This window comes from Pinus tabuliformis, chromosome 5_1, assembly GCF_031772625.1.
Source record: "Pinus tabuliformis cultivar Carrire ecotype Pingquan chromosome 5_1, CPIR1, whole genome shotgun sequence".
Lineage (NCBI taxonomy): Eukaryota > Viridiplantae > Streptophyta > Pinopsida > Pinales > Pinaceae > Pinus > Pinus tabuliformis.
Window position 1 is genome coordinate 979,413,816 of NC_142305.1, and position 8,735 is coordinate 979,422,550.

The following is an 8,735-nucleotide window of genomic DNA, read 5'->3' on the forward strand; positions in this document are numbered from 1 at the left end:
TGTGTCAACCACTAGATCGTCCCATCAAGAAAAAACAAACTCGTCCCATGAAGAGAAAACAAATCCAAATTTTTAAGCATGTTTTGAAGACATAAATTTTTAAGCATGTTTTGAAGACATAAAAGGTTCATGGTAACTGATTTGGTTTGGCAGGATATGATAAAAGAGGCATGCAATTGAAGAGATTAAAAACTCAACAGCAGGCATTAAGTTTTATTTTGTGAAACAATACTTTATCTTTTAGTTAACGAGAGAGCAAAAGAATAAGAAAGGTCATTTGGGTTGTTATCCTGCCCCTGAAGATAAGTGAGAGATCAGAATGTGAGGGCAGGTGACTGAGACTCCTGGTTAAGATATTCTAGCCAAAAGCAAAAGGAAAAATTCTCGAGAGAATTCACACTAACAGTAATGTAAGTTATTATCACCAATCAGAATCATAATGTTCATATTGTTGCAGGATAAACTTAATTGGAATTAATTTTGAATAAAAACCACCAAAAGCACAGACAACCCAGATAATGTATAATTGCCCCTTTACTATACTTGTATGGTAAAATTGTGCAGTGCATATATTACTACAACAGGGGCAGTAAACTGTCCCTTCCCGAGTGGTAGAGGTCCACTTATCATCAAAGATATGAAATGTAAATGTTTCTCCAAGTACTGATCTGTTATAGATGCCAGGATCACCACCAGCAATGCTCTGATTATATTGCTGTGTATGCTCGGATTAGTTTCTCCAAGTACTGATCTGTTATAGATGCCAGGATCACCACCAGCAATGCTCTGATTATATTGCTGTGTATGCTCGGATGCTGTGTATTGCTGTGTATGCTCGGATTAAGCATAATCAATCTCCCCCCCAATGACATCCATTTATGTTTCCAACTATCTAATTTATATTTAAACTTGCCAATTAACCATTCCCATTTCTTAATTTTGAATCCACACAGTTTTAAAATGAATCCCAAGTAGTTGAAACCATCATCTATATGGTTGGAAGATATCCCAAAAAGCTACCTTATTTCCTCCAATACTGATTCATCTTTTCCATTATGTATTAATTTTGACTTTGTTTCATTGATTAACAGTTCAGAGGTATCCCCAAATATCTTAATTCTTTTATGAAAGATGGACCATTCAGCAATAGAAATCTATCCCCCAAATAAAATATCATCTACGAACATAAGATGTGTTACCTATAGGTAATTGGAAACTCTGACCCCTTTGATGTGGCCTGTGTCCCATGAATCCTTCAATTTCCTGCTTAATGTGTCTATTTGCAGAAGGAATAGTAAGGGTGACAATGCATATGCCTGTCTCAACCCCTTATAGGCTGAGAAGAACTTAGAAGGTAAACCATTGATAACCACAACAAAATGTGTAGATTTAATACATCCCATGATCCATTTTGAGTTATGTCTACTCATACCCATTTTGATCAACATTAATAACAAAAATTATCAATCAATGAAGTCATAGGCTTTAACCAAATCCAAAGTAGACATGATTTATGATCTCTATATTTAATTGAATGGATCATCTCCTGTGCTATTCCAATGGTGTCTTGTATCTTCCTTCCTTCCATAAATTAAAATTGTTCTTGAGTAATAAAATTCGATAAAATCAATTTAACTCTTCTGGAAATCAATTTATATATCACTTTATAAACCCATTTACAAAGGGATATGGGCCTAAAATCAACAAAATTCTACAGATTCTTCTTCTTAGGAATCAATACAATAAACTTGCCATTTATGGCCCCCAAGATATATCCCATGTCATTATCTCTATATATGTAATTATCAGGAACAACCTCAATTCAGTGGAGCTGGTGGAATAATTTTCTTTAAGAGGTGCTTATTTTTTCAGTCTAAAGCCGGTCTAGAGAAAGAACTAACCATTAACAAATTTCAGAGTTCAATTAACAAATTTTCAAAGCTCGTGACCTTAAAGTTGACTCTCTTTCTTGCTGATGGAAAAATGTGTAAACAACATCCAAATTTATGTGATTCATAAATGGTAATAAACTAGATGAAGAGTGCATGCACTATGGAAAGACAAATGTTAAGATCGATTTTGAGGAAGTCTAGTTCATCACAAAACAATTTTACCATATTTTTTCAACATGTGTAACAGGAAAAGGATTGAGATGACAGATGGTCTTTCCAAAACTGTTAAAGATCCATTTTAAGTCGAGTTCATCACAACCAATCTCTTTTCAACATGAGTACAGGGAAAGGATTGAGATGGCAGATGGTCTTTCCATAACTACTTTCTGGTTGATTCATGGTCGTTGGCACATTATTCAAGAGAATTAATACTTACATGTTCCAAGTCATCAGCATTCTAAGTTTATATGTAGGTGTAAGGATTCCAACTTCTCGTGTCAAGCAACAAGTTGAAGGAAATAAATATGTGGTGAGTGCATATAGTATGGAAAGCAAGGAAAAGAAAGGATACATTACCTAGAATTGCTTGTGTGTTGCAAACCCTACTCAACAAAAATGCTTCAAATGAAGGAAATCAGATTGCTTGTGCAGATAGTTGTGTTGTTTTATGGAGCAGCTGCAAGTATGTGGATGGAATTAACAGGTGTAGATAACAAGGTAACTATGAGCCTTTGGTACCCTCCAAGTATTAATAGGCAATCATGAATGATGCTTGAAGAAGATTGTGCATACATATTATTAAGCTGAGGAGTTATAATTCCATGTCCAATAGTAGTCTAGTCAAGTTTGAAAAATATTAAATGGACATAATTAAAACCAATCAAACATTCACATATTCATATGCACTGAAAGCAATGATCCACACATTTGCCAACTTGTGGATGGCCTTCAGAATCACCAGTAGGTTAAGAATAATTAGTTCACCTCAAATATAATGTACATAATTGGAAACATGAATTCAGTTATAACATGATTGGACATCCAAGGTGAATGATATTACAAAACCAAAAAAAAGTACATTAACGAGTACTTTACTGAAAGAACCACGGTATCAGAATCCCAATAAAAATGACAACCATGGTGTATACACATAGTCGAGACCTATATTGATGCTGATCAATGTTTGCCAATGGAATGAACGATGATCCTGAATCATCTCTGGCACCTGCATCTACACTTGAGATTGCTCCAACCATTAGATCAGAAGAGATTTTATGGATCTTCGCAACGTGCTTTATCGAAAAAGAATTAAATCGAGCACTCCAGATTTTTGCCTCTCTGTAGAGGGGCCTCAAATTGTCTGCGCGAACATTGTAGATGCCTTCCATGTGATTGCAGATTAATTCTGAGTTTGTCAGCACTGTTATGTTATTCACCCCATTGTGTTTTGCCTCTTTTAAACCTGCAACGAGTGTAATGTAGTATGCTTCGTTATTGGTTGTCTTTCCCTGCACTTCCCATATTCTATAAATCACATGATTTTTTGCCCCATTGTGAAGGACAATTTTTAAAGATGCTGGACCCGGATTGGGGCGGCATGATACTTCAATGCATAGTGTCCACTTTTCCACCATTCCGTGGGCTTAGAAGCACTGCATAGTGACAACAACAAAATAGATTCATGTTAGAATACTTTAACATGACAAAATATCCTGATTGAAATTGATTATTTTTATGCTGCCTCAAGTCTGAATGCACATCCTTGAAAAATAACAGAAAATACCATATCAGTGATAAGACTTAGAGGATGCACATCCTCAGCATCAGCAAGTGTCAGAGGATGAGTCCTCTACCACAATTTGGCTTGACAGCTCTTCAGGTTAATTTTGTTTGGTTTATCCTTCGGTAGATTAACTAAAAATTAGTTAATGGTTTGTTTGTGTTGTTGTAAAACTTTGAGAAAACCCATACGAAACAGAGAAGTAGAGCAACAGATCTCCCGCCCGAGAAAAACAAAGATCAAACAAAGATCTCACCCTTCAAAACTTCTAACAGAGATATCACCATTCAAGACTTCTGCAGTGGAGAGCCCTACTCATACCCACCTTTCAGACACCCTACTGGTTTGAAGTTTGAGGAGGTAGGAAGATGAGCAGCACAGCATTAGCAATGAGCAATGTGAAGGCATAGTAATACCCATGTAACAAGATTTTAAAAATCTATCAACATGGCATGTTGCATTTGCACATCAGTGGAAACTTTCATAACTAATTATGAGCAGCATTTCAGAGTAACAACCTCCATATGAGAGGTCAAAGAATATGGCAAGCTGTGATGGAAGATCTTTTGGCACAGGGGATGAACAAAGCCAATCAGGTAAGCTCTACTAGTTTTCTCTGATGCATATTCATATATCAGAAAAGTGTTGAAACTTGGAAGCCATGAAAATGGAATGTGATCTATGAATTGATTTTTTGCAGGCCATTCTTACTGGTTGCTCAGCAGGTGGCCTGGCTACATTTATTCATTGCGATGATTTTCATGATCTTCTGCCCAAGGGTGCCATAGTCAAGTGCATGCCAGACGCTGGATTTTTACTGGATTCGTATGTCCTCAATAACATCCTATTTGATATCATGCACACCCATGCTTTATTTCTATTCTAAATTTTATGCACATTTTGATAGATGTCATAAATTTCATGATGCAGGAAGGACGTGTCACAACAAAAACAATTTAGATTTTACAGTAATCAGATCATCACATTTCATGTATATATCTGACTCTGATATTTCCTTAAGTTCATTAAAGGATTTTTTTTGCTTTCTTCATATCTATTTTTCATTCTCATTGTATTGTTAAATTTGATATTTTATTGTAGGGATCTTTAAAACATTTTCCAGGGGCTTGCACTTCAAAAATGAATCCTCCAACTCTGGTACTATGATGTTCATATAAAGTTACTGTCACTTGAAATTATGTTATAATTGCACTTCCCTCTAAGAGTTGTTACTAACATTGGATGATACAAAATGGCAGTGCTTCTTTCCACAATACCTCTTACAGATCATCAAAACACCACTTTTGGTTGTTAATTCTGCATATGATCCATTACAGGATAGATACAATTTGTTCTGTCACTCATACTTATTTTCTCTGTAGAATATAACATATTGAATAATACTGGATATGTTTTCAAGGCTGGTATTTTGTTTCTACAGATTGGAAATATTTTGGTACCTGTTTCAGCAGATCCAACTAATAGTTGGCAGAACTGCAAGAGGAGTATTTCGAACTGCGGTCCATCGCAATTGAAAATAATGGAAGGTTGAATTTTAAGCAATATACAAGTCCCTTGTTTCTAGCAACATCATGCATTTGACCATGCAATTTCAAATTCTGTTAAGAACTTAACTACACAAGATTGAAGATTGAAGAATTATTGTTTCAACAATATTTTGCACAGGGTTGAGGAATGATATGATCAATGCACTGACACCAGAGTCCAAATCAACTACAGAAGCTTAACCCACAGCTGCTTAACCCGCAGCTTAAGTAATTTATAATCTGTAATTTATAATCAAATGTCCAAAGTCAGAGAAAAAGAAGCTGCCTTGTCAACATACAAATGTTGAACCGACAACCCCACCAGGTTAGGAAAATTGGATGCAGCAATGCATATACTTAACAAACATTGCAACCAAACAACGAAGTAAATAGTCACAGGATCTTCGAGACATAGTCTCCACCATTTTAAATCTATTTGACTGCCCACAGAAGCTTAACCCACAGCTGCTTAACCCGCAGCTTAAGTAATTTATAATCTGTAATTTATAATCAAATGTCCAAAGTCAGAAATACCTGAACTCGGATGCAGCGGATGGTTGCAGCGGATGCGCAGAGCAGTCTTAGAGCACGTTGCAGAGGGTTCGCGAAGCAGGATGCAGCGGTTGTTAGCAACGGATGCGCAGAGCAGGTTGCAGAGCAGGTTGCAAATCAATTTTAATGAAATGGGCGCGAGGGAAGGCGAGTTTCATTTGAAAATGGATCCGTGCGCTGACGTGGATAGCGGGAGGCGGGCGGGCAATCGTGTGGTGGGTCCCGGGTATGTCGCCGGAGAATACAATGTCGCCGGCCGGAGTCATGTATCCATCTTATGCCATCCGCTGCCCATACATAGCTGGCAAGGGCATTAATGGCACAATATATGGCTGGTTAGCCCTTGCCCTGATCAGATGGTTGACATAGGATGCGATATGTGGAGTTTTAACAAAGGCGGGCCCGATACATTAAGAGTTAATTTAATCATATCGGGAGCGGCGGGATTTGGGTTGTAAGGTTATTAATTAACCATGAGGGTTAATTAATCCCGTTTTGTGCCGTAGGGAGTTAAGGTTCTTAATGAATAATGGATTAATTCATTAATCCTATTTTAAACGTTGATTATGGTTGTATTCAACCGAGGGCGGGGTATATAACAATTTGGGGATATTTAATATATTAAATAATACGGGAAAGGGAAAATATTGTAAGGGATTTATACAATATAAGTTAAAATTTAATATGAAAATAAAACGAAAGCACTAGGTATAAAAAACATTTGACATGTGTAGTTAAACTTAGGCTTAGGATGAAAAGTGTTTATATGAGAAATATTTTCAATTTTCCTAAGTAAAATAGGATTTTACTTAGGAAAAGAATTATGAAGGTGAATGAGTGTTCTTATGAATAGTTTTAAGTGCTTTAGGCTTTACAAACTATTAGGCCGAAGGTTCGATCCCTCCAGAAGTCAAAGAAATGCTCTGAGCCCCTCTAATTTAGCAAATGCCTTAGTACTTAGGGGAAATTAGTGAGAATTTAGGGAAAAATGAAGGGGGGGGGAAGTTAAGTATTTGACCTTGCTTAGCTTGAAATGCTTTCGGTGTAAAGTCTGCCTTGTACTTGCGATGAAAGTAAAGATTAACACATTTAGAGTCATTATTCATCACATGTAATTCTACAACATCATCTACCTACCCTACCTACTTTAACCTAGCATTTTTTCTTCTTTATTTGGGTGCACTTAGACTGGAAAACCCTTATCACACTTTCTTTTCTTTTACATGTAGATATCTATCTAAGTCTAACCTTATTATATCCAAGGGCTCAGATTAAATTGTTGAGCTTCTTTTATTCACTCTACCTATCTACTTATCTACCAAGTTTAAACAGTTTTATCAGATTTTATTCTCTATCTCTAAAGCATGAAATTCAAATATGAACTTGCCAAGCTTAAGCTGTGTGACTGTTCATCAATTGTGGCATAAGTTAACAAGCTGCACACAATTGTTTATTTGTAGAAGAGTAAGTACAAGAGTAAAAAGTAGTGGCATTTAGACTTGCACACTTTCCTTGGTCTCTCTTTTGGTGGGGTTCTTTTTCTTTTTCTTTTTTTTTTGACCATCTTATTCTTTTTACCCTTTGATTTTTCTTTTAGGGTATACCCTCTTTACATTTTTAAAATTTTTAGATTTTTTTGAAAATATGGAAAACCTTTGCAACAAGTAAAGGTATGAACATATTACATAGATCATCTAGTCAATCATGATATATGACACCTATTGATATAGTAGCATAACAAAATCCATCCCACAACATCATAACATTATTCAATTTTACAACATTATTCAACAACATATGCAATTATATAGAAATAACAATATCATTGTGAATGTAGCAGAACGTAAAGGAACAATAGAAGAAAAGAATTCACACATAGAGACACCTGGCTTGGTCAGAAACTAGGGAAAAACCCCACAAGGGGGAAACCCTTCCAAATTATTCTTCTTATTAGATTGTCTTTGAATGTTTAAGCAAAGATAGTACAATGATCCCTATCTTCATCCACAAAAATACCTAGAAAAATCAACTAAACAATATCCAAAATATGAACCCAACAATGCTAATAATCAAAAACCTAATTTAGAAGCATCTGTCAACTATCATCAACTGTCAGAACTTACAGTCAACTGTTAAAATCAAACCCTAGGTTCCAACCAGAGAGAGAGAGATAGAGAGAGAGAGAGAGAGAGAGAGAGATGTGTGTGCGTTGAAACCCTCCAACCACACTCATAGGCTTGTGTGCTTGTGGTTGCAACCGAAAATATCTGGTAGCATCCCTACAGCTAAGAACAAAAACCCTATATCTCACGTGCAAGATCTAGACCCTACAATTTCAAACTTGTACAAACCAATCTCCACGAACCACTTCAGACTTGTGCAAGCCAAACCAAAGAAATAACAATGATTGATGATGTCTAAATGAGCATCACTTGACTTGTATTTATATCCATCCAAGGGTTTCCAAATTCCTTTTGGGTGAACTTGTCCTTTTTATACACATGGGGGTTTCCATATTAAAATATATTTTTCCTTATCCAAATTAAATTATTCCAAGGGCTAGTAGGGGTCTTCCTTGATGAGGAAGATTGTTCAAAGGAGGGAATTTTTCCTGGAGCTATCAAAATTAACACTCCCTCTCAGCTAGGGAGAAATTACTGACTGCAACATATGTCCTATCAGAAACTTCTCGTATCGTCTCTCCTCATGTGCTCATCCATGCTGGTTTTCCCATCTGTTCTTATGCTACTCTTCTCTTTTTCTTTGTAACTATGCTCATATGCTAAACACTGAAATCTAAAAGAAGACAAATTTGAAATTGGAGGGGATTCCAAGCTAACCCCTCTATTTATCTGCCAATGGGGAGCCCAATTCTCCTACCCAAAGAATAAACATGAGAGAGCTTATCATTAGGGAGATCTACTCGACTTGGAACCATATTGGGGAGCACATCTCGTCCTAGAA